The 27432-nt window shown below is 34.7% G+C and overlaps 1 protein-coding gene across 3 annotated transcripts in view; it reads left to right on the top strand.

Annotated features, from left to right (window-relative positions):
• The window catches only part of TBC1D5 (TBC1 domain family member 5), a 542652-nt gene that overhangs the window by 47533 nt on the left and 467687 nt on the right, over positions 1 to 27432 (top strand). For all 3 annotated transcript variants that reach the window (XM_061194718.1, XM_061194716.1, XM_061194717.1), the window contains one exon: positions 6967 to 7029. The gene's annotated coding sequence lies outside the window, so the exon portion shown is untranslated. The remainder of the gene's footprint in view (positions 1 to 6966; positions 7030 to 27432) is intronic.

The raw sequence follows: 27432 nt of genomic DNA, 5'->3' as shown, positions 1-27432 counted from the left end.
ATCACTCAGCCCAGTTTTTTTCTATTTAAATTCTTTTCCCATAGCCCATAGCGGTAGCACCATATGAATCTTATTCAGATCCAATAAGCAGTTAAATATCTTGCTAAATTGTTTGAATTTGGTGGCACTGAATCAAATAGGTTAATACATCATTTCATTTAGTTTATTTGCTATGTATGCCTAATGATTGTCCTTTCAGTTTCATGTGATGGTAAGAGGCAGCCGTTGATTGGATTTTGGGTATCGTTTTATGTTGTTGCATTCAATTTACATATTTTTTCTTGTATATTTTTGATGCTGTTCACCATGTTCTTTCACTTTCTAAGCTTTTAGCCATTATTATATCTGTTCTGTAAAACCCATAAGGGTATTGTGATGCTTCAAATAGATGTGTGTCAAATATTTGAAAAGTGACCAAACGTTTATACAGATGTTAGTTATGATTCTTTCTCAGGAGGCGTGATGCCATAATTTCTGTTTTGCCAAGTAGGTGTGAATTTATATTTGATTCCTGCTAGATGTCTGAGCAGGGTCTTTTAAATGAACTGCATTTAGAAATAAAAGAATCTGTCGTGATTAGAGGACTTAATAGGTAAAGTATGCTGAAGTATTATGTAGCTCACTTCCCATTGAAAGGAACAGTTAATGGGATTGGAATCCTGTTCATTTCAATACAATTGAAAATATATTCAGTCTCTGCTAATAAAAGTTTGGGATTTTTTTTCATAAAGTTACACATTAAAAATAACTAATAAACTAGATACAATTTGGGCAGTATGGACAGAGTGTTTCCACTGAGAGGAAATCACTAGCTCTTGAAACTTGGTCTCTAACTTTCTTTACTAAGTCCAGTTGTCTCTATTTTTGTTTATTTAGAGTACATCTAGAGCTTGAGTTCTTAGATTTTTAAAAAAATGATAGAAAATGCTGGTTTGGAATTGTGTTGCAGTGATTGTGGTGGGTGTAGCCTCTACACTGATAAGGAGTTATCCAGGTGTTTACCTGTATCTTTACTTTCTGGTTTTTTTTCTTGCATCTTGGATTGTCCATCTGCATCTTCATTTAGTATGGAAAATTTTCAACCATCATCTGTTTGAATATCATGTATACTCTCTTTTGTCTTTTATATTCTTTTCTAATTTCGATCTGTTTGTGTTTTAGATTGTTGCTGCTCAAAGTGTGGTCCTCAGGTCAGTACTGGTCTGCAAACTGATGTTATTGGTCTGTAATGAACCAAGACAAATTCAAAGTAAACATTTAGGAGCTTTTAATAGCAACTTGATATTATCATGACATCTAAGCACATGATTTTTCAAAAAGGAATTCACGTTTACTGTATTTTATAGAAGTTTTTGTCTGCAGTAGATTGGCCATTTAAAAAATAGTCCTTCATCACCGATAGTTTCAAAAGTATATATTTTGTTAGACCTTCTTATTCTATTCTTTGTATCTCTTAACTGCTCTTACATATTTTATTTTCTTTCTTTGTCTTTCTGAACTGCATTTTAGATAGGTTTTAAAAGTCTTTCCATTTACTAATTCTCTGTTTGTACTGACTCTGTTTAAACTTTTACACTGAATTAAAAATTTTACCTATGTTTTTTATTTCTTGAAGTTTTATTTAATTCACACACATATTTTAAGCGTTTCTATTACTTGAAACATCCTTATTGTATAATCTTTCCAATAACTGAAATATGTGTACTCTAATTCTTCCATCTCTTGTTTATGTTGGCCCTCATTCATTGTGTCTGTTTTGTGATTTTTTTTTTTTTTTTAATTGAGTAGAGTTTTTTGGAAAGTTGTTGGATTCTTTGAGGCCTGGATTGAAGTTATTTTCTTTCCCTGAGAATTTACCTATGCTTCCCCCAGGTGACTAGGGATACTGACAGTTTAAGAGCACTTTAAATCTTCACATGAGATTTATTGGATTGTGCAAGTAGTGTGAATTTAGTCTGAGAACCTTTGTGAAGTTTCCCCTTTGTGATTACAGTGTCAAGAGAATTGATAAAACATGCTTGAAATGACAAAATTATAGAGATGGCACATAGATTAGTGGTTGCCAGAGCTTAGGGATGGTGCTTTTGATAGACTTTTTAGGGTCCGTCTCCTGAGCCTCGTGTAGCCATTAAGATGTAAGATCAGTTTCAGCAGTTTTAGGTACATGCTCTCAGAATGAAAGCTGGTTTCCTAGGTTTGCTTATTCTACTTTCATTGTGTTTACAGCTTATGTGGATACGGTACTTTCTTGCTAGTTAAGCAATTCATTAAAACAGATTTTCCCACTAACTTTAAAAAGTTGTATCTAGTAGTATCAAGGTATCTAGCCTGCCATACTGCTGGAAATCAGTGTCCCCATCTGTCTACAGTTTAGTCTTTTGAAGTATGTTGCTATTTTTGCCTGTGCTCTCTTGTATTTTTGTTAAACTATTTTATCTCTTTGGTCCATCAGACTTCTTGTACAGACCCATTACAATCTATACCCAGTTATGTTTTCTCCTTGGTTTCCCACTGTTCCTTCACTGGTGATATTATGGTTTATTAAAGACATCGTGTGTTGTAGCTGCCATTCTTTCACTCGTGTCATTCTATCCTGTTTAAATGCTCTCTCTTCTTTTGACTCCAGCTGCTGCTTCTAGCACTGTTGACATTTTGGGCTGGATAATTCATTTTTGTGGGGGGCTGTCTTGTGCATTGTAGGATGTTAGCAGCTTCCCTGGCCTCTACTCACCAGGTACAAATAGTACCTCCCATTTTCTAACAGTTAAAAGTGTTTCCAGATGTTGCCAAATGTCCTTTGGGGGCACCATCTCCCGTGGTTGAGAACCACCGTTCTAGCTCTGTATGAACTTGGCCTCAGTTGAAGAGCCTTCTTTGATGATTCCTGCCTGTGGCTTTTACCTTCTGGATTTTCTGTAGTACGTATTGTCTGGATTGTACACTTGTCCCTATTACATTTGGCTGTGAATTTCTTTCTCTCTCTCCCTCCCCGCCCTCTGTGTGTGTGTGTGTTTGTGTATTTGTGTCTGTGTCTTTCTTATTTCCCTCAAGTTCTAGAGGGTGGGGACCATGTATTTTACCTTTTTATTTGTTTGCAATTTTGGTCAACCCCATATACTTGTTAGTAGTTTTAAATATATCAATTTCTTGCTTTTTCCTTATTTTTTCATTTTTTTATATGGTAGTAATGGGGATTTAGGAAATTGAATCATTCTAGAAAATGTGGAGAACTTTGAGGCATTCTAAATAGAGACTTTACTAATGGTAATGTTGAGACTTGCAGATAATAGAATTAATACCAATGTAACAATAGTGCGTATACTCAGTAATAACTCTGGAAAATTCAAGACAGTGCAACATAGTTACAAAGATATAAGAAAGATGTAATTTCTGTTAGATAGATCCATTATATAAGTAACCAGAAAAATGTGCAGTAGAGCAGCATTAAGAAAAATAGACTCAGAAATATAGAAAATGGAAGGATTTGTAGAAGCATGAAGTACGAATGATTAGTTCTACAGAATGAGATGAGCAAAGTAATCAATATGTCAGGGTAAATTGTTAGGAATGATGGATGTAGCATCTGGTTAGGAGTGAGCTGTGTAAAGCTGATAAATGTGATATGTGAATGTTAGTAAGTTGAAAACAAGTTGGGCATAGAGAGGTTAGCTTCTTACTATCAACTCAGGAGGAACATGTATATTTTGCCCCAGTTGGGAAAGATACAGCTCAGCTATAGATCCCCACCCCCTTTTTTTTAAATTATCACCAAGTTCCAAGTAACAAAATAAATTAAAGCTTGAATCTAATTACCTTTATAAGGTGCTTTTCCTCATCTAGGCCAAAATCTTCATGAAAAAAATCGTAAGCATAATATGTTTTCATTGTAGAAGAATTAGAAAGCAATGAAAGGTATGGGGAAAATGAAAGTTGCTTCCCAAAGCCTAAACCACTATTATCATTTAATTCTGTTCTCTTGATTTTTATATGGTCTCAGTTTCTCTCTAGATATAGATATAAAATGTGCCTGTATATAGATATCAGTGTATATTGTGTGTATATGTGTATGTTTGTAAGTATGTATATTTATTTAAAATAGGGATTATTTTATATGAAATGTGTTATAGCCTGTTCTTTTTCATATAATATTATGAACATTCTTCCATATCTGTAAAAATTTTTTGAAGTGATATTTAGTGTCTACATAGCATTCTGTTCTGAAATTATCCCCAAATTTATTTAACCATACACCTATTGTTAAACATTTAGATTTTCTTCCATAAATATATATACACACACATATACACATGAACATACATATACACATAGTTTTTTTTTCCAGGTCTTTTTTAAAAAAAATTTTTTTTATTGGAGTATAATTGCTTTACGATGTTGTGTTAGTCTCTGCTGTGCAATGAAGTGAATCAGCTATATGTATAGATATATATATTCCCTCCCTCTTGGACCTCCCTCCCACCCCCACCCCCATCCCACCCATCTAGGTCGTCCCAGAGTACCGAGCTGAGCTTCCTGTGCTTTACAGCACGTTCCCACTAGCTGTCTATTTTATGCATGGTAGTGTATATATGTCAATCCTAATCTCCCAGTGAAACACTCTAATGGAAATTTTGAGTACATCTCCCATTTTCTTTGAAGAGTTGTTACCTCTACCATAGTCTGCCTCTCATAATTCGCTCCACAAAATCGTTCTCCCTGTCTTCCTTGATAAAAAGAATCCCAATTTTATATGTGGGCAGTATTACCAAATTTGGAGACTGTGTTTCCTATCCCCTCAAGTGGTTAGGTGTGGCCAAAGGACTAGGTTATGGTTGCTAAGCTGTAAGCTGAAATATGAGCATTAGAAGAGAGTGACATGGGCCTTTCTTCCCCTTCCTTCTTGCTGCTCCCCATAGCCTTCTTGGAGTGTGAGGTGACTTTTAATAGAACAGTATATGGTAGAGCAAAAAGATGGAAGGAACTTGGATTCCTAATATTTGGAGTGGCCACATCAGCCTTTGATTGTCCACTTCTAGACATTTACGTGGGAGAAATTCTCTTCTTTGATTTTTTCCTCTCTTAAGTCATTATATTATAATTATTAAAAAATTTTTTTGTCTTGGGAAGGATATGACCTAACCCTAGCTGATAAAGGATGCCATTGTTTGATGCTCTGTGCAGTAATGTGATGGGTCCAATATAAGGAAACATGCATTGTGTCGTGGTAGATTCTAGATCCATGTTGAAAACCAAAATCTACTTTGAGACTGGAGAGAGATTAATTGGTATTGAAAGGGAAATACTTGATACATATTTTCTGGAGTTCTTTGATAATTATATTGCCGAATTTTGTTCTCAAATGATTTTAATAATTATCACAGATATTTCAGAAAACGTATGATAGCTTTTAGGCAAAAAAAATCACTAACTATTGAAGATTATTAATTGTAGTGTATCAAAATAATCTCTTAAAGCCCTATGAATTTGTAATATTTATTAGATATCTTGGCTAGTCATTTAGACAGAGTTAGCTCATAAATGTGACTTTTAATGCTCTCATTAACTTTATTGGAAGAATTTTGACAAATGAAATTAAAAAAAATTTTTATTTATAACTTTAGACGTATTTTGGGGGGGTATTGATTCTAAGACAGTTATTCATAACTGTAGTGAAAGAAGTGAAGGATACACATTTAAAAAGTCACTAGACTATTTTTTGAGAAGTTTTAGGTTTATAGAAAAATTGAGCAGAAAGTACAAAGAGTTCCCATATACCCGTTCTCCACAGTATACACATTTTTATCCAGGGTGTTCCACACACATAAAAAAAGACTTTATATCCCTGAACCAAATGTGTATTATTTTATAACAGGAAAACTGCACAGCCCTGAAAGACCTTTTACGCTAACCCAGAGTTTCCCGCCCACAGCACTATTAACATTTTAGGGCAGATAATTATTTGTTGTGGGAGACTATCCTGTGCATTGTAGGATGTTTAGCAGCATCCCTGATCTCTACCCACTAGATGCCAGTAATACTCTCTGGTTGTGACAACCAAAAATGTTTCCAGACATTGCCAAATGTCCCTTGGGAGGCAAATCACCCCTAGTTGAAAACCATTGCTCTAACCAATTTTCGAAGCTTTAGGATTTGCTGTATTTTTAAGGTGGGCTCAAATTGAAGGAGTCTATAGTTCAGTGACCCTTCACGTGAAGTCCTGTAGAAAAAGTTAGGATCTTCCTGCCCCTTGGGGACCGCAGGCAGCATACAGGCTCTTGCTGAGCGTCATTTTCCTTGATTGTGAAATAGGTAAAATATTACCTAAGTTGCTTTGAGAATTCATTGAGCTAGATTATAAAAATATTTTAATTTTAGTTTCCTTCTCTTCAGATGTTGTGCTATACTGTTTGGATTTATTCCCTTGAAAGTGTCAAACACTCATTACAAAGTTCTTATTTCTGTGGGAAAGGCTCTCACAGTTTAGGATCTGCTATTTGTGGACTTGAAGAGTACTATACTGTGGGTGGATAAAAATCTGAAGTAGATGTTAAATGAAGACTGATTTCCGAGGTCAGTTGTGTTTTGTCTCTTTGTGGTGCTCCCATTAGGTTGTCACTGCATTCACATTGTAACAGTTAAGTGATCTCCTGTGTTCTTTCAAGGACTGTGAGCTTCTCAAATTGTTGACAGCATTAGATGTCAGCCAGTCGCTTTGACCTTCGAAGTTTTTGTCTTCACATCTGAAATCCCTCCAGTTGTAACAGCCTGTGTGTCAGCTCCATTAGAGGAAGCCAGACCTCTATCAGCTTGTGCTTAGTCCACTTAAGACTTCTAAAAACTTGAGGAAGTTCACAACTAATAACCTCCACTTCCCATTGCTACTTTGTAGAGTTATAAAGCATTGTTCACCAGTGAATGAAATGCTGTCTATAATAATTAAGGTTATTCTAACTGTTCTACCCCTTGCAGAAAATTTCCAGAGACTTGGTGAAGATAAGAAAGCTATCAGAAAGACTATAGCACTATTGTACTGTAAGTATTGCTTTGAAAAAGAACTGTAAATTAACAATATTTTAAGTATCCAGTTGTTTGGGGGAAAATATGTTAGGCAGAGTTATTATATGTAAAATATAGAAGAGGATATATTATAATCATGTTAATAATTTATAAGAACTAATCCTATGCGGTCTTTTAAAAATGGAAAATGTGTTCTTATGTACTGAGATGAGGATTTTACAAATAGCATTGAAAAATATTTCTAATTCTAACAAGGATTGATCTAGTTTATGTACATTTGCTTATTTAAAACTATCAGAATCCAAAGAATCATTGTAGTTTTGTAGGTTTGTGATTTGTTTGGGTGACTTATTGTTTAGGTTATTTTGCAGAATTATTTATTTGCTGATTTATTTATGTATTTCATTATTTATTTATTTGATTATTTAGTAAATTATTTATCTGATGAATTATTAATACATCTTCATGACATGCTTTAAATTATTTATAACTTAATTTTGAGTTTATTGCTTTTAGATGCTGCATTGTTACTGACTAGTTTTGATTTTTTTCTTTGTGGTTCTTTAAAATTAAAGTATTAGCTCTAAGGCAAAAGTATATTCATTGCAATGCCCAGGGATTTTTTTTTAAAGTAATTTATGGTAGTGATAAAATTTCAGTTATGCTTTGTTTAGCTCTAAATTTACCTGTTTAGGGTTACCCGTGATAGAATATTTGTTTGTTGTGTGCATACTTACTGTAGAGTCACTTACAAATTAATGATATAGCCTATAGCCTGTAAACTGAGACAGAACATATAAACCTCAGTCCACATTATCCTTGGTATCTCTAAAGGACAGGTCGGTATTTCTTACTTGCTATAGAATAGATAATGGAGTCTTAGTTATTTTATTTTAGTCCGGAATATTTTTAGGAAAGCTCAGAGAAATGAAGTCCAACTTAGATTTGGATTCCTGAGATATAAATTTGACTGATGTAGCCCTTTGTTTTTTTTAAATACCTGTTATATGTGTATTTGGAAAACAGCATGATGTTTATATAGATTTTTATATCAGTCTTAGTGACATACTTATTTTATACCATATCTCTTATGGAAAGTTTTATACCACTTTATTTTAATGAGCTAAAAATGTACAAGGGTCTTTTATAAATGCCAGCTATAATTTCTCTGTCTTTACCTAATAATTCTCTTATGTGAAGTTTCTATTTTTAACCAAATAAAGTATTTCTTCTTAGTTCTGACTCTGTTTCGTAAGGTAGCACAAGTTATTAGTGCTCTCTTTTTGAATGGGTTTAATGAATAAGTTAAAGTAATTGTTTGGGTTAAAGGGTATCACGTGTACAACATAGTTTTTCTCCTGTGTTTGCTTGCAGTGAATTACTGTGTACTTTGCAGTTTTAACATTTTAGAGAGAAGCAGCATTGTACATTTCAAGTTGAACTATATGCTGTTGAAATACGGGGAAAATGACCTCTGTAGACAGGTTTCACTATAGAATTTTAAACTGTGCATATGTAAACCCAAATTTCTTATTTTGAAATATTGACTATATGAATGTTTAATTGGGATATTGCTTTAGTATCTTCATATGCTTGCCTTAAAGGAAGCGGTTTCATTTGATTTATATACATGGATTTAAAAATGTGTTTATTGTACATATCTGTGACTCTTCTGTTCTCTAGATGAACAACCACAGATATTGTTAGATATGGAATTTTATTTGAAAGTGTGCTTCAGGATGCCACTGTGGACTTCTTTCAGAGAAAAAAGCTGCCTTCTCCAATGTTGAATAAGATCTCCTATACTAGTTATGTAATATACCCAGCCCACACTATAACATGTAGCTGTGTCATCCAAGTGATCTTTAATTGGAAGATACAGATACACATATGTGCACACACACACATGCACACATATGTGAAATTGTCTCCTGAATAATTTCTTAGGACTTGTTTTTGAAAAGAGATGTTGATGGAGATTGTCATAATAGTAGCTAGCATTTACTGAGCACTCACTATGTGCAGGCACAGTGCTCACATCATCTTTTACATGGATTATTTGTTACTCTTTCCAGTGAGAGAAGTACAGTTATTATCTTCATTTTATGAATGAGGAAACAGAGACGTAGTAACTTGCTCATTGCCACACAGCTGACAGTAAGTGATGGCGCTGGAATTGGGACTCATTTAGTCTGACTCCCAAAGGTCCTTCTTAGCCCATTACAATTCTGTAATGTAGCTTTATTGTTGTTTTAATGTAGTTTAATGTAGTTTTATTTGTTGTATTACATTACAAATCTGTAATGTAATTATGCTACATTACAGTTCTGTAATGTAGCATAATGTAGTTTTTCACCTGAGTTGTTTTCATTTGTTTGTTTGTTTTTAGAGACTGTAGTTATTTATGTCTCTGATAGACTTAACTTGCTAAGTATATTCAGTTTGTGTTTCATTTGGTCATCTTTTTTAAACAGTAGGCAGTACTTGAGCTTCTTGAATTTTCTGATTTGATTCTTCTTGGATTTAATCCTGTGTAGTGGATCCGAATTAAATACAGAAGAAGAATTTGTGCCTCAGGGAGACTGAATGTTTGCCTGGTGGATGTCTAACGCTCAGATCACTTCTTTTGACTCTTAAGCCCAAAGCCATTTCCAGGGCTCTGTTAGGTCAAATCTTGGGTGATGTTGGTGTGAGTGCCATAAATAATTGCATCTGTATGAATGCCAGGACAATAGGCATAAACTAGTACCATCCTGGGCAAATTGGGACCTCTGGTCACCCTAGTAACATCTCAGATTCCTATTGAGTAGTCCCTAACAGTGTATATAATGCATATTTAAGAGCAATCTTAATTCACATGCAATATTTAAAAAAATATTTTATGATAAAACAAACTTCTTTTATGGCCAGTATTTATGTGTTTTTGTTAGCCAACCTAGGCAGTTTGTGTTTATGACTTTTATAAAGTGTGACTCGGATGTTTTACAGCTTTTGGAACCTATTTTCAAGGTGAAAATAAAGAGGAGGTATTACTATTGGGAACAGAAAGATGAGTATGGCAAAGTTGGTCATAATATAGTATATAGTTGTAAAGTTTTTTTTCATATCATACATTACAGGATTTTTAATACTTGTTTTGCTTTGTAAATCTTCTGATAAATGGTATACTTGACATTGTACGGAAAACTAATTCTATTTGTTACACCTTCAGAATTTATAATTTTATGTTGGATGATCCAGTAGTTTTTTTTTTTTTTCCTTAAAAAATCATGTTACATGTCATTTATATTGATAAGTTGGCAGTTTTGCCGAAGCATTTTTGAAAACAACTGTTTTTCCTTGGTGAAATTCTGTGTGGGAAAATAGGAATCTGTAGAAGAGAGTTGCTTAAAGGTTTTTGGTTTTTGTATAGTTTTCTTTTTAATTCCTTCTTGACATGTATTTAATAAAGTCACAATTAGGTATTAAATTTAAATTTCAAGTTTTTTTGCATTTAGAGAATAGATGACTTGTTAAGTTGAACTAGGTAACCACACTGGCATATTTGTATTTGAATGTACATTAAAAAGAAAAATTCTTATGCAGTAGTTCTTATTCATACGTATGTATAATATCAGCACTCTTTTTGTTCAGCAAGGCCTGTTAGGCCTTGTAACAAAGGTAAGAGCTTCTGTATATTTTGCCTCGAGTTTGTCACAGTATATGAAGCACTTGGCGAAATACTACTATAATTGTAAGAGTAATAACATGGCTTATGTGTTGGCTCTGAGAGTACCTCCTTTATAATTATGACAAGTAAAAGTACAGCCAAAGGTCACGTTAAGCACAGAATTTCTTTCACACCTCATCCGTTTTGTGGATAGTCTGTGAAGTAGTTTGCATCCTGCACTGGTATTTTAAGACAGCAACCTAAGGTTGTTCCCATGTAAGTGTTTGAAATATCTTTCCCCTACCTCCCGTGTGATTGCAAAATTTGGCATGAACGTGTATTTGAATCCTGCACTAGTTAAATAGAACCTTATTAAATTTAGAGTTTGCAGAGTAAAAAAGGGGACTCTTGTACTGCATGGATTTCCTGGGGCACTAGATAATACTGACCCATAGCAGTCTTTCATACTACTGAGTCCTGTCCTGACTAAATGCAGTGTCTTAGTGTTGACCACCTTAGTACTGATGCTGCTTGATGAAACACTAAACCCAAACCACACAGCAACAACAGAAACAGAAAATAAAATCACACAAATGAAATTATAGAAGCATGGCATGCCTATACATGTACAATCTATTGATTAGATTCTATTTTTGACTTTAATTCAGCTAAGTAAAAGTTGGAGTATTGAAAAGGTCATATATAGGAAAGCTTTCTATTAAAAAACATGTAAAGAGAATATACATCTGTTCTAGAGTGGTTAACAAATCTCTTTAAGTTAGCCTCAGTACACAATACCAAAAAATATAGGCTGAAGAAAGAATGTTTGGAAGAGGATAAAATTGCAAGTTATAATTTTTAGTATAATTGATAAAAGTGTTTCTTTCTGTTTTTGAAACACGTTTTTTCATATAGTTCCGCACCATAGCATGCTTCTTTCTATAAGACTTCTAGAGTATGATTTCCAAACAAGGGTGGTAAAGCCCTATGAGGGGAATTTGGGAAATTAAGGAGGAGTACTTTAGCTGGTCACAATAATTATAGGAGTGTTTCTGGCATTTGATGGGTGGGGATCAGGGATGCTAGGTGTCCTGCAATGCATGGGACAGTCTCAGACTACAGAAAAGTGTCCTGAGAACCACATAACTTTTGAATGTCTGCTTGCTTAAACTCTCTTCAAAGATAAAGCGATAATACTTCAGTATGTAATATTACTGACAGTTGTTTATAAGATGTTACATGAGCAATCTGATACTTTAGGAGAAGTTTGTGTTGAGGGGAATCTTAAGTAGAATAAAGATATTCTCTCAAAATTGTATTTACTTCACACATTCTTTCCACTTCCTGATTTATAGCATTTCTAACTAGGTATTTAGGTGAAAAGTTTTCAGTTCAGCAGTGCAGTTTACTGGAAGCTCTGTTACACTGGTTGCAAATATGTAACAGAATATTTAAGACTCTTTTAATAACAAACTAAATTTTGAATTAATGGATCTAAATTAAATTAATTGAATTTTATTAGTTAATAAGGATTGTTTAAGATATTTCATGATTGCCATCCTAAATATTAAAATTTTGTTTTTAGAATGATAATAAATGCATTGTTAAAAATATATTTTAAAATGATTTATTTTTATGTTATACTTTTATGTTGTACTGCTATTACTCTGGTACCATCTCCAATAAGCAATCTATTATACAAATTCTTTGTAACTTCTTAAATTTCTTTACCCACTCCACTGGCAATATTTTGGGGGGATATAGTCTTTATTGTAGTATTTTAAACTACTAGAGACTTAATTCCTTGACAGTGTGGTAGGTTTTCTGGGATAGGTTGTAACCGCAGTGTAACAACCTTAGTATAGGTAATTATTTTGACACTACACTTAGAAATAAAACCCAGGTCAGTTGTACTAATAACCACATTTCATAATTTTCTCTATTTCAACAATATGTAATTTGTCTTGACATTTTAATCTTTATTTCATTTAAGCTTATTTCTATCTTTCTCTTTCATATTCAATTTAATTTTTGTCTAATCACTTATCTCAATACTAATTTTTATTCTAGAGTTCTCTTATACCTCTCCTGTTTCATTTTTTTGGTACTTATAGAGAATGACTTGTGATCTTTTTCCTCTTAGATCCAAACTTATTTATTACATATAGATGCAAATATGTGACTGTTTTATTTGCTCTTAAGTAGTTATCTAAGCATTTATATAATGAAATAAATATTTCATTATAAATGACTTTTAATTAATAACATGGTTTAGAATTAATTTTTGTTTTGTTTTGTTTTGGCTTCACCACACTGCATGTGGGATCTTAGTTCTCCAACCAGGGATTGAACCCGTGCCCCCTGCAGTGGAAGTGTGGAGTCTTAACCACTGGACCACCAGGGAAGTCCCTGATTTTTTTTTTTAAAGAGACATTCTATGTGTAGATTTTATTAACTCTGAATTTCATTTCAGAATAGTACAGGGAATGAAAAGGGCATTGGATCTGGTGGGATTGAGAACCACTGTTTTCAAAATGTGCACTTATTCCTTATAGCTCTTCTAACTCTTATGCTTAAAAGATGCTTCCAGATTAGACTGGAGCTTCTTATATGGATGAAAAAAATGTCAAAGCTAACAATTCACATAGGATTAAATATTTTAGCATAAACACTCTTCTAGTTAGGAATATATGGGCTTACTCTGATTTCTTTGATTTTTTTTTGATTTCTTTGATATTTTATAAGTGAAAATTTGAAAAATAACTAATGCTAACCAACCATATACACACTCTTTTGTTGTTGGCTTTTTAAGTGAAACCTAATTATAAAGTAATACAGTTAAACCCTATCTTGGATGAAAATGTGTGTGTGTGTGTGTGTGTGTACATGCATTTTTGTATAATATGGTTTTGCTTATCTTCAAAGTGACACTGTTTATAGTGCATGTGAGCATAACTTGAGAGATGAATGTGCAACAGTTCGGCAGTCATTTGATCCTGGTGTAACGTAGAGACTGTCATCTGAAGACTAAGAGCCATTGTCATGGGGGTTCCCTCTAATCTCAGTGGCATCTTTGCTCAAGGAATACTTGCTCCTTTTTTTTTTTTAATTGAAGTGTAGTAGGTGTATAATATAAGAATACTTGCTTCTAATTGCTTCCTCTGATATTATTTCCTATTTGTTTAACTGCTACTGCCATTTTCATTCAGAGTTATGCTGTGGTGTTCACATGTGTTCTAGAAGAAAGTCAAAGATTTGATATCCTTGGAGGTTGGATAGCTTTTCTCTTTTCCTTATATGTGAATCCCAACTCATCGTCTTTTTTTCTGGTTTAACTTCCTCATTATATGAAAAAGATCTTAGGGAGGGTCGAAGTGTCTTTATTTTACTGTCAGACATGATTAGTAGTTTGGTTGGGTATAGAATTTTACGTTGCAGCATAATTTTCTTTCAGAATTTTGAAGACTTTGTTTCACAGCATTCAGTTTTGCTACTGAGAGGTTCCTTGCCTTTTTTCCCCCTTCTACATTGTTTTCTGCTGTGCATGACTTGTTTTTATAATTATGGAAACTTTTAGAATCTTTGTCTCTGAATTTTTATGATGATGTGCCTTGGAGTGGATTTTGTTCATTGTTTATACTGGATTTTCTGGGGACTCCTTCATTCTGGAAGCAAGTCCTTCAGTTTGGGGAAGTTATTTTCTTCCCCCTGTTTGTTTGTTAGCTAAGTCCGTTTTTCCATTTCTTGTAGTTTCCATTTTTCTACACCAGGGTAGTAGAGGTGGGATGTGTGAGGTTGAATGTTGCTGGACTGTGGGCAAAATGGTTCGCCTTTTCCTCAGTGTCTTTTATAAGTTCTTTTATGAGTAACTTCCTTTGATAAGTTATTTATTTTCCAAAAATCTGAGATCTCTTTGGGGTTTGGGGAAGGAGAAAATAAGCCCATGTGGCATGTGGTTAATCTTTGTTCAGTCGATCTTTTTATGTGCTGTTCACTCTGTACCTCTTTTCCTGGCTTACTCAACTTGCAGGATGTAGCTCTTGAGAGCTTTCCCTGATTCCTCAGTGATATCTCCTCACCTTCCACAGACCTTTGTAGAACACATATTATACCATGTTGTAATAATTAGTTCATTGCTTATCTTTGTAATAAAAACAGGAATTGTCTTATTTTTACCAGTGCCTATGTGCAAAGCATAATGTTTCTTGAATGAAAACATAAAATACAGAAATGAGGTTAATAGGTAGCAACAGTACAGTTTTATCAGAAGAATTGTAACTATTTCTTATTTTAATCCTATTCAGTGAATGTTTGATAGATTAAAAAATAAAACTTAATGGAGATTTACTTTTTTAAAATAAAATATTAGTATTGTTAGTATCCTGCGGTAATCAAAAAATGTCTTTATATTGAAGCTAAATTACAGAGTAGTCATGAGAGCTTCAATTTCTTTATGCATTTAATTAGAAATTAATCTACAGGATACAAAAAAATAGATGACTAGTGGATAGTTTTATGTATTAAGGAGAGTACAACAAAATCATAGAAAAGGAGCAAGAATGGAGAAAAAAGTTTTGTCATCTTTGGTTAGCAAAGTATTCCAGTAATTCCAAATTGAAAAATTCTAAGAAAATAAGATATACTTGTTTTGTGAAAGCCTGCCATATCCACAGACAAAAGGAAAACATCTGAATTAGCACAAGATTTCATTAAAAGACCTCTGTCACTGTCCTGAGTTCACTTTCCACCATCAGAATTACCTCTTGTCTCTTTCTGGGAAGTTTTCCTTTGATCGTAATATTGTTTTGTTTTATTAATTTCAACTTTAATGGTAGGGAATAAAATTGTTTTAATCTAAACTGTTTGACTCATGAGTCATGCTTTCATATAAGTTAAAATAAATCAATCAGCACATATGTACTGAGTATGTACAAGGCCCTGGTTGGTATGAAGGGAAGTCGAAGAATTGTCACTTTGGAGTGAAGATGTATGCATGTAAGGAGTGGCAAGTACAAAGTTCAATAGGATGAGAAATGTCTCAACATTGTATATGATTAACTGTCAATGAATGGCCCAGATGGGATTTATAATAATAATTTAGCTATTATTAGCTAACATTTAGTAGAATGTTCACATCCTCTTAAGTCATATCTTAGTCATGATGATATAAAGCAATAGGATCAGTAACTTGATGAAGTTACTTAACAGTGTCCTAAATTTTATTTTTAATATTTCTCTGTCATTTTAGCCCATACACCCCGTATATCTTTAGGGCCTAATCATTTTCATCCTTGAGTTCACTTGCTAATTTGAAATGTCTTTAAAATTACATAGAATTACTTTTGGAATATTGTGTTTTTCACCTATTAACTTATATACATACTATTATAATGTTTTCATAACAATCATTTAAGTTTCAAAAATTAGGAATTTTGCACCAAAAAAGGTAGGTGGTAAATTTTGCTGTACAATAGTGTTTTGTTCCATAAAGCATGGTGTGAATTCTTTGTTTTATGCCCATGTATTTTCATTTAAATTCAACATTCATATTTTTAAGGAGTAGTTTCAGGATAAAGTTAGATATACTATATATTTTTTATTCAAATGAACTTATTTTCCCCTATCTTGACACCTTGTAATTCATTTGGAGTTTTGTTAAAATATTTTTCCGAGTGTTTGAAGTTCATACTTAAACCATCTCTGTCAATCCATCTCCCACACTTCTTCCATCTCCTTTTCTTATCTTTTGTTCTGTATCCCACTGAACCCAGTACACATATAAAACTTTATGAAAAAGCTGAAATCAGCTACAGGAAGGTCTTATGGAGAAAAAATATAATTATGTTATTGTATAAACTTTTAAAATGTTGTCTAGCAAGCTAGAACTGCTTAACAGATGTGATTGCTTCATTGTTTCAAATTTATGCCAGAGTTGATAGAATTTGATCACACTCTAGTAGATTTATGAGATAAATTACAATATTGCATGACACGCTTCAGATAGAAAACATCAATATAGGTTGAATATAATTTCTTGTTTAAGATAACAAGCCAGTAATTCTTTAAATCAGATGGTTGCTACTTTGAGAGAATATTGATCAGTTTTGGTGAAGATTAACAGTATCTTTGATATTTCCTTCATGGTGACAAAAAGTATATTAAACTTTTGTTTTCGTGTACAAATATGATTGTAAATGGGAGGCATCTTGTTTCTATTTAGCTGTAGATGACCTGTCAAATTTCCAAAGGCCTATAAAGAAATGAGGCTGAACTTAAATTTGACTACAGATAATTTTAATACAAGATAGAAAGCTTGTCACTGTGGTCCTGATTTCTTTAGAGTAAAGTTTCATTACATACATCTAAAGACTTACTAGGAATTTTTTTTTTTTTTTAAACATAAGTTTAATACCTCACATAAACAGAGAAATTGAGAAGGAACATATTCACTAATGAAGTGATAGGTTCCCACTGGGAAGTTAGAGCCCAGGAGTAGAGTCAGGTCCTTCAGCCTGTTTGCTCTACAACAAATGATGAAACTAGTTATTCAAAGGCCCGGGAAGAATGTTTTAAACTTCATTTAGGAGGTCTATGTGGTGGAATCCCTCAGTTCAAGTCTGAAATAAACCGTGGAGTCTCCTGAGAACTAATGATTTGAAATTGTTACTAAGCCAAATCATTTGTGAAAAGAGGGTAGAATTTTTAGTTTCTTTAGATTGGAATATAAAAATTTTTGAATATGGAGACCAACCAAAGCAATGATTTTTAAAAAGGTAGACCCTCATGTTTCAGGTAAAAATATTGTAAAATTGCTTTAATTTTTAGGAAGAAAATTATGTACAACATGGCTTAGATTTAAAATATTTAAGAAATCGTTCAAGTATTCACAAAAGTACAGAGGATAAATAGAACAGGCAACCTTGTATTTACCATGCAGAATTTGTATATTGACATTTGCTGTATATATTTTCAAAAAACATTTTGAAGTCCTTCCTTTCCCAGAGATAACCATCACCCTGGAATTGGTTTATATCCTTTCTGTCCGGGTTTTTAGACTATACCTACATTCATGTGTTCGTTGAGTGTTCTTACTAAACTGAAATATTCTGTTAGTCTTTATGCAGTTTGCCTTTTTATCTTTTTTACCCAACATTGTTTCTGAGCTATTCCTTGCTTTTGATTTTACATCTGGTTTATTAATTTTAATTGTTCTTTAATAGGACAACACCAGTACCGCAGTTTGGGTCTGTCTTTGTCTTTGGATGGGCATTTAAGGGTCAGGATACTTTGCCCAGACTTTTTCCACAGATATCCCTGTGGCTCTGCCGGGCTCACGGTTTGCAGCACGTGGGACAAGCTGCCATCAGCTTTTAGGCCATTGTGTCCAGGTGCTGGCATTAGGCGGCATCCTCAGGCCATTTGGTGCCACTAGAGTGTGCATTGCTTTATCTTTTCTTGCTGAAGTTCCTCTGACATTTAAAACCAATTGCAAAGAAGCCTGCAGACAGCCTTGTCCTGCTGCTTTTTTTAAAAAACGTCCTCCTATTCTCTCCGACCCATATGAAAAAAATAACATCTCTATCTTTTTTTTGATATTTGCTTGAAAAAGATGCCCTTTGTTACATTTTCCAGGTTTACTATTTTTGTTTTTATTTTCACCTGTGGGAGGCTAGGACCTATGCTATCTGGGGGTTTATTTTGCCATAGCAACAAGTGCACTGGGTCTGTGCGTAAGTACGACGTGGTTTGGCTTGATGTAAACAGTATGCTTTTGTGCCCATGTCATTATGTAATTGTTTCAGTTAATGACAGTGAAGTATTGAGTCTTGAAAATAGTACTCTCTTATTTGTGAACATTTTGGAATTTTTAAGAGATTATTCGAACCTTTTATCATCTAAATTACATTCTTTGGATTCACATTTATATTATAATTTTCATTAGCCGGACTTATTTTAGTGCATTTCATATTTTGATGGAAGTCATATATTTAGAAGTATACTTAGCCCTATATTACACACTTAAGATTTGAATTGTGATGTACTCTCAAACCATTGAAGAGAAAGCTGTCACTCTATGAAATTCTTTGACTGTGTGCCCAGCAGCTTGATATGCCTCATAGAATGCCAGATATTAGAATATTAATGTTATTAACCCTTTCACTGAAAGTACTTCTTCTTGGAATAAAAAAAGATTAAATAAATTGCTAGGTCCGCATCACTTCTTGTGTATCAGTAGTTTCACAAAGCTGAAAAATGTTTATGCTGTGCAATAAACAGATGCTGCTCTAACAGTGCAATACATTATGTACCAAAAATGATCTCTCTTTTAATCATAGATGCTGATTTAATGAGACAGAGACTAGCTTACATCAGAAATGGATTTAAGATGTAATTTTTTTGGCTTTCTGTGTGGTTTTTCTACATAATTAATGGACATACCTTTTAAAGTCACTCTCAGAATTTTTTGGAGTATTTATTTCTTTGATAAAATTGCCTGTATTTCCTTTTTTGAATTTCAGGGTGTATGTAATTGTCTCCTGAACTCATTCAAAATAGTTACTAAAATGTTTTAAAGAAGCTGCCTCATCTTGCCCTGTATTATAAAGTCTGTTTTGCATGAAAAAAATTCCTATGTGTTCACGTTTTAAAGTTTCGACCTTTTTCTTGAGGGAGGACTGCATATTTTCTGTAACTTAGGGGAGTTTTAGGGGAGACGGTAAGTAGTCAATGAATTGACTCTCATCGTGGTTGAAAGTCTCTGGTGTCAGCATGCTAGGTGGCTGCTTAAGTTTGCTGTCCGCAGAGTCACTGAAACCTTTCCTCATCTGTGAGAGCTCTTCCCTAGGCTCTGCTTTCGTTTCCTCTTCACTTGATTTTATTCCCACCAACTCATCTGCAGTTGCTGACTTTGAGCCCTGAAATTCTTCTACATCTGGATTGTACCTCTTGATTGACAAATTTGCCTTTTCATATGGTCAGATTATTCTGTATCTGGAAAAATATTCCTATTGTGTGTTTTATTCCACCGAACCCAACAGAGTTAAATGTAGTTTGGATGCATAGGGAAGAATTAATGATTGGAAGATGCAGAGTTGGTAAATTATTTATTCTGGCCCCAAGGAAGCTGAAAAGCTGAGTGAAAGACTAATAAATCATTTGTGGTAGTGCTGGTTGTCACTTCCAATTATTTTAGACGGTTTTGTGATAAACTGCAGCACCTGCTAGATCTCCGCACACCCTCCCCTGATGCTGGCAGCGCAGCTTGTTCAATCCGCGATCACAGGCAAGTTTGCATAAAGTTTATTTAGGTTGGAAAGGAAATTACTCTTTTTAAAGTCAATTTTGTTGCTTTTTCTCACTGTTTTGAGTGCTGTGAAAGGATTTCTATGATGTGGCAGGGAACCTGGAACTTACATACCACTTTAGCCAGGGGATACTGTCTTTTTATCTTTTGTTAAATTAAATATTTGAAGAAGTGAGCTTCTTTATTATTCCCAGACTAATTAAAAACTACTTCTACTGAGATGATTCGTATGCTAAAGATCAAATCATCGTTTTGATATGATACCATTTAACAGAGAACCACTGCTGCCGTTTGACCAGCCCCTTTTTCATCATTCTTTGTTTTTAATGGCTGAGGCTTTGAAACTAGTAGGCGTAAAAAATAGTCAGGTTCTTCTTGGTACTGGTCCTGCACTCAGCTGCTGAGATCCTTGGAGGCATAAAAGAACTAGCAAGGAAGCTTAGCCTGGATTGGTCTGATTCTAGCATTCATGAAATAGGGCTACTCTAATAAAACTCCTTCAGAAATAAATTATGAACATCATATAATGTGCATGCTTCACGCTTGGAATTATGGTCAATTCTTTTGTTCCCATCAGAGTTTAATAATTATTTATGTTCAAGCCCAGAACATGAAGTTTGATTATACATCAGAGTAACTTCGTTTTCACTGAGATTTTCATCTTTAACATAAAAATACGGGATTTTTGAGGGGACTCTTAAGACTGTGTACAAAGAAAGAATCTTGATAACTGTCTTGTATTCATTCAGTCACATTTTTACTCACTTAATTCTCCTCACATTTAGTAAGGTCATGTGTGCCTGCTCTCTGAGAACAACGACTACTCCTATTAGTTATGACTAATTCTTTTCTAGAGCTTAGGATGTGCTATATACCATTCTAAGCGTTTTACATATACTTTAATACAACAACCCTATGAGGTATTTACTGTTCTTATCTTTATTTTACAAAGGATCTTACAGAATGCTAAGGCAATAGTGATTTCACTTTTCCTTTAGTGTCTATAGAATCTAGGAAGGTAGTGTTTATGATAAATCTTAATTAGGTTTAGAATTTCAATCCAAATAGTGCAATACTATCATTTATTGAACATTTAGTTTTGTGTTTGGTATCGTATACATTATTTCACTTTTAACCCCTGATAGTTAAACATTATTATGTGCTTTGTTGTGATGGAGAAATTGAACCTTAAAGAGGTTAAACCACTTGTCCTGAGTTAAGCAGCTTGGAGGTGGAGGAGCTGGGATTTGAATCAAGATCCGACTGCCTCTGCACTCTATTTATGGGTTACAGACGCTAGTTCGTGTAGTCTGTTGTTTAGTGAGCAATAGAAAGTGAGGAAGAAAGTAGGTTGGTGGGAACCCACACAGCTGGTGAGCTTTTCCAGAAGAGGGCCAAGAGTCGCTAGATCTAGTGATTCTTTTTTTTTTTTTTTTTTGAGAGAAAATCTAGACTTTTATGTGAAAAGTCCAGATTTTTAAATCTTCACAATTTATTCAGGATAAATTGTTTGCCCACTGGATGTGGCATGTGAAAGGCAGTTTGTACCTTTTCTTATTGCCTTTGGTCCAATTTGTTTTGACCAGGAGGTTTGCTTTCTAACTTCATTCAGTTGAAAACTATTAACAGTCTACAAAAGGGACTTCCCTGGTGGTGCAGTGGTTAAGAATCCACCTGCCAATGCAGGGACATGGGTTCGAGCCCTGGCCCGGGAAGATCCTACATGCCGTGGAGCAACTAAGCCCGTGCGCCACAACTACTGAGCCTGCGCTCTAGAGCCCGTGAGCCACAACTACTGAGTCTGTGCCCCTAGAGCCCATGCTCTGCAACAAGAGAAGCCACCGCAATGAGAAGCCCGCGCACCGCAACGAAGAGTAGCCCCAGCTCGCCGCAACTAAGCCCGAGCACAGCAACGAAGATCCAACACAGCCAAAAAAAAAACTATGAAAGAGTATTAACAGGATAGTATCAGTCAATTTCATCCTTTAGGGAGATTAACAGCCTAGATGAAACATAATTACTCATTATTTCAGTAATCCTATATAGTTCGATACAACTCAAATGAGTTTTAGTTGGGCTTGGATTTCAAGTTATCATGGGTTGCTACCAATTTAAATACAGTCTATAGCATAGGGCATAAAATCAAAGAATAAAAAAGTCAAACTAGAATCTTGGAAAGCTAAGCCGGTATTAAAATATGTAAATGTTTATTGAAACTCTCTTAGTGTGCCTCTGGTAACAAATCCTTTTACTCTCTCCTTTCCCTATTCACACTCGTTTCTTTTCCTGTGCTATGAATCATGTGGAGATTTAAGAACATGTAGGTTTTCACTGGTATGCCTTTACTGGATTATACGTAGATTTAAATAATATGTGGATGTTGTGACTTTTAATGCAACTCAATGCAGTTAGTCAAAGGCCTTTATTTATATGGGGTATTACTCCAATGGCAAAGTTTTAGTGAATGGGAGACTGAAATAAAAGTCAGTTGTTTGTTATAGTTTTTTTAAATGCTTTTATGTTACTTAAAATATAAATAAAATATCCCTGGAGGCAACTTATTGTCACTTCATAAGCGTTTAAAAAAAATTCAGGCTAATCAGTTATTAGAGTGTTCTTCCACAAACCTAGACTAAAGTCATAACCTAATAATTGTTAGCTGCAGATTCACCATTTCAAAATAATTTTTCTTAATGGATTTTCAGGCCTGCCTTATAAGGAAAGACATTCCATCCAAAATCAATAGTTCTTTCAAAAAGAAGGGCTTAATAAATTGTGAATTCTTTAATGTGTCCTTTAGATCCTTTATAAATTATTTTATATATAAAAAAATACTTGTTACTTAATTTTTCTCTTATAAGTTCAAGTGTTTTGACTTACACAGCATTTCATTTAATAGTGTTCAATTATTGTTCAAAGTATGGCTTTAAAAATTTAATATAAGAACAATGTTACAGAAAAATTGCAGGAAATTTGAAGAAAATTGCAGAGAATTACAGAAAAATTGAAAAATAAAAAACACACACGATCCCACCCCATAGAAATAACTAGCAAACCCTTTCCTTTTTTGAGGTCATTTTTTTTTTTTCTATTTCACTTTGCTTAGCATTTTATATTCATCTTTTCTGTGATATTATTCATAGTTTAGTATATTTATTTTTAAAAGCCATCATAATATTTGACAGAGTTCAAGTGTATCCCCTTCACAAATGTTTTCATCCAGTAGCTGGAAGTAATTCTCCTTCCAAACTTCATGTGGCTCCACCTATATTGTGATACCTTGTAGCTACTTATATCTTACCCAGATTTCTGGAGGGCAAGTGCTATCTTACATTTATCTTTATATTCTTATAACATTCACTGACTGTTGAATGAATAAATGACAATAAATCTTAAATTCAGTTTGTCTCCTGCATCTACCACTTGAAATAGCAGAACGGCAGCAAATATATCATGCAATTTTATAAGTTTTTTTATAAGTTTAATGGGCTATACAGGTAAGGCTTTCGTGGAAAGTCACTGAGAAGTCACTCAAGATTATGGAGCTAGTAATTCTTCCTAGATCTAAAGATGTACCTGATCCCCTACGTCATAATTAATTAATGAAGATATACTATGTTCAGATTTGTCAAGTAAATTTAATTTGAAGGGTAAATTGTGCTAAATTGGTTTCTATACACAATATTAAAGTATTAAAAACTGCAAAAGAAATACTAACTTATTGGAAGGTTTATAATTAAGAGGAGCATGGGAAATTTGAAGTAGAAAAATTTTAGATACGGTAGTCTTTAGATAAAAGGTAATTCATACTGCTAGAGGTGATTAGGTCTTTAGAAGTTATCTTCTTGTCAGTAGGAAACTGAAGTTTTGGGACATAAATAATTGAACCAAGGTTTTGAGACTGCAGTTTACCTAATGCTCATAACTAATGTGTGTGCAAATATTTTTTGAATGAGTAAATTAAACGTCTTAAGGTGCAGGAAGTTGTTGAAAACTTTGCCATGTGTACTTTAGGAAAGTTATTACTGAAAAATTACCGTGAATTTACATATTAAAAAACAATGTTTGCATTTCTTCAAAATATTTATACTTGGAAGTGAAGAACTTAGAAGACATACACTTTTTAAAGCATGGCGCTATAAGGAAAGATGAAATAGAATGGGTTCTAGTTAGCTTTGTTTCTAGCAGCGCTTTGACTGTGTAAGTGGAAGGTATACTTGGGTAAGCTTTACGGAAACTTTTCAAGTTGGAAGAAGATTTCAGCTGGAGTGTCTAAAGGGTCACTTGAAAAAAAATACCCTCTATATTAAAATAAAATGTGTCCAAGCTTTAAAGAAAAGATCTCAGAGTTTGCAGATGATCCTAAAATTGGAGCTAGAGGAAATAATGAGGAACAATGCAATCAGATTCAAAAAGATTTGGATTGTTTAGGTGATTGGGCCAGCAGATGGCAAATGCAGTTCAGTGTAGACAAATGTAAAATAATTATCTTAGGAACAAAGAACCAATCATACAGCACACTGATCAGGAAAAAATTTGTGGGTTATTGTAGGAAAACCATTGAAACAGTTAACCCGGTGCACAGCTGCAGCAAAAAAGGCAAGCAAGAAACCAAATTAGCAGACGGATAGAATATAAAGCAAGAGGCAATACTTATAGTGCATTAAGAAACTTGCTAGACCCCATCTAAATTACTCAGTCTTGTATTGGTTGATGGAACCACTTTAGAAAGAGTAAATTTTTGCCTTTGCCTTGAAAATAGACTGGAAATTGTAACAAGCAAATCTAATAAAAAGATTTGAACTAATTTTTACGAACTTTCAATTTGTGAACTTTTATAGATTAGAGCAAGACCCTGTGTCAAAGTAAAGGCACTTCAGGTGTGTCCACTATCAGAGCTTGATCTTAGTAGAGGACATGTAATTGGTTTCAGCTGCCCGGGGCCTTACCTAAGCCCCTTTCCAGTTTAGGTAGGAGGCCGCCCCTCACCTCTCTTGACTAAAGAAGCTTAAAGCCTGCTACGTTGTCCTTCCGCATGCTTGAGAGCTGCCCCTAGAAAGATCATGGACATGAGATCTAGGAGCTGCCGCTGAGATGCTCCTTCCTGTCTGGTGACTTGATGCGGTGACATACGTTCCGGGCTTCATTCTAGGCTGTGGGGCAGGACTTTGTGAGCTGCCTTCCTTGGTTCCTGTGCAAGCCTGATTCTCCAACCATGGCTCAAAGTTTTGAGCTACTCAGTACCCAGCCAATAAACTCCTTTTTGACTTAGATTAACCAGAATGTGTCTGTTGTTTATAATCAAGAGCCCTACCTGGTACAGTGGTATTGTTCTGTTATTTTAGCCTTGGCCAATGCATTGTTTTGTTGTTGTTGTTGTTCTTCAGTGTGTTTGCTTTGTTTGGAGTGGTGTCTTACTAGAAATCATTTTTTCTGGATGAGCAAATCTCTCTCTCTCTTGCAGTCTTTGCCAGTGTTTAAAAGAAGCAAGAAGAATTTGTACCAATGCCATTAGCATCGGTAATTCTCTTGTAAACATTTAACTTTATTCATGCAAGCGAATAGTGTTGCTTTGTTAAAAATGGTGTTGGGTATTCAGCCTGATTGTAAGAAGAGTATTTATACATTTCTTTACATACTGTATTTGCTATATCTAAAAATCATCATTTTATTTAGGAGGAAATGTAATGCATGATTTTCTTAGCGTCACATAAGTAATAGGTGTTAGAATCAGGAAGACTGTCCCAAGTTTTTTTTCTGTTACTGTTGATTAGTGAATATTTGTTAAATGACATATTTTGAAAAATAACACTTGTGAATTAGAAATAGTGGATTAGGGGCTTCCCAGGTGGCGCAGTGGTTGAGAGTCTGCCTGCCAATGCAGGGGACACGGGTTCGAGCCCTGGTCTGGGAAGATCCCACATGCCGCGGAGCAACTAGGCCCGTGAGCCGCAACTACTGAGCCTGCGCGTCTGGAGCCTGTGCTCCGCGACAAGAGAGGCCACAATAGTGAGAGGCCCGCGCACCGCGATGAAGAGTGGCCCCCGCTTGCCACAACTGGAGAGAGCCCTCGCGCAGAAACGAAGACCCAACACAGCCAAAAATAAATAAATAAATAAATAAAAAAGAAAGAAATAGTGGATTATATTTTAAATTTGTGATGAATTGATTGGTTAATATTTAGAAATGATTTTTAACACACAATCAGTGTTTTAAATCATGGTTAGATTTTCCGTTTTCACGTATGTCGTATTGACTTCTTTTTAGCTAAATTGTAGAACTTTTGTCTTTTTTCTTGAGAGGTGGCATGCAAGGCTATTTCCTGGAAAAATTTTGAAAAAACAACTTGTCTTTGAGACTTCTGTCATTCTTAAATTTGAAATGGAGCCCTCCCAAGAGAAAGATGTCTTTGAGTCCATTACTCATACACCTGTGGATTGCCAGAATTCTTATCCTGCCCTAAGACCTGTATGTGTCATGGCATCCATGGTGTGTCCTGCCTTCAGAAGCAAGTATTCCATGATTCAAATTCGACACCTCCTCCCACACCCCAGCCCTGCCCCACATTATAGATTGTGGATGGTGTTAGGAGGGAAAGCTGTATGACTGAACTGTTTCACACATCTGTATGAATATTTTTGATAGCCCTTTACTTTGTTAGAGATTATTCTTTTATGAAGAGAATACTGAGTTCTTTGACATTTTGATCAACATGTCTCAGTGAAGGAAAAACATTCATCTAGCAGTGTTCAGGGAAATGTCTTTGGTCTTGTTGCCCAGTTAGGGACTGCCTGTATTTTATATATATGTCTTTATAATAGAGAAAAGCAGTAGCCTTGGAAAATTAATTATTTTAAGAATGTGATTATTAAGGGTAGTTGAGGTTTTACATTCTAATTTTTAAATTGTTTGAGATCTTTGTGAAATGGAATAGTACTTCACATTGTTTTTATTGAGTTATGTAGTCATGTAGAAAGAGACAGTGGGACTTGGGGCTGAACTAGTTGGCAGGTGCTTGTCCCCTGCAGTTGGTGGGCCAGACGGCTGGAGATGAACCTCCACGTCTGCACAGTACTCGTAAGGGTCCTTTTAGGAGGAGAACCAAGACCCAGTACTCCAATCTCCTCCCCCCTCTCAAGAGGAGTTGATTTTATCTTCCTTGTCTGCACTGCAGGCAGCTTCCTCTGTGGCCCAGGGTCTGTAGCCAGCCATTTCTGCTGACTCTTGGCCTTGAGCCAGGGCTGCTGTTAATGTTCTCACTAGCTCACAAGGGGGCCCGTTACTCTTGGCTTTTTCTGGTCAGTTCCTGGATAAAAAGGCAGGCCTTTTATGAGTCGTGCCTTCACTTTCACAATGTGCCCGTAGGGTAGTGATGGGGTCTGTGGCTAATGCCTGCTTTGAATACTACTGTTGAATGCTTGGGGCTGCTTTTTCCTTGCCAAAAACTTCTTTTTCTTTAGTTCCT

This window comes from Eubalaena glacialis, chromosome 6, assembly GCF_028564815.1.
Source record: "Eubalaena glacialis isolate mEubGla1 chromosome 6, mEubGla1.1.hap2.+ XY, whole genome shotgun sequence".
NCBI lineage: Eukaryota > Metazoa > Chordata > Mammalia > Artiodactyla > Balaenidae > Eubalaena > Eubalaena glacialis.
The sequence above is the reverse complement of the archived record's forward strand: the minus strand, read 5'-3'. Positions and strand labels throughout refer to the sequence as shown.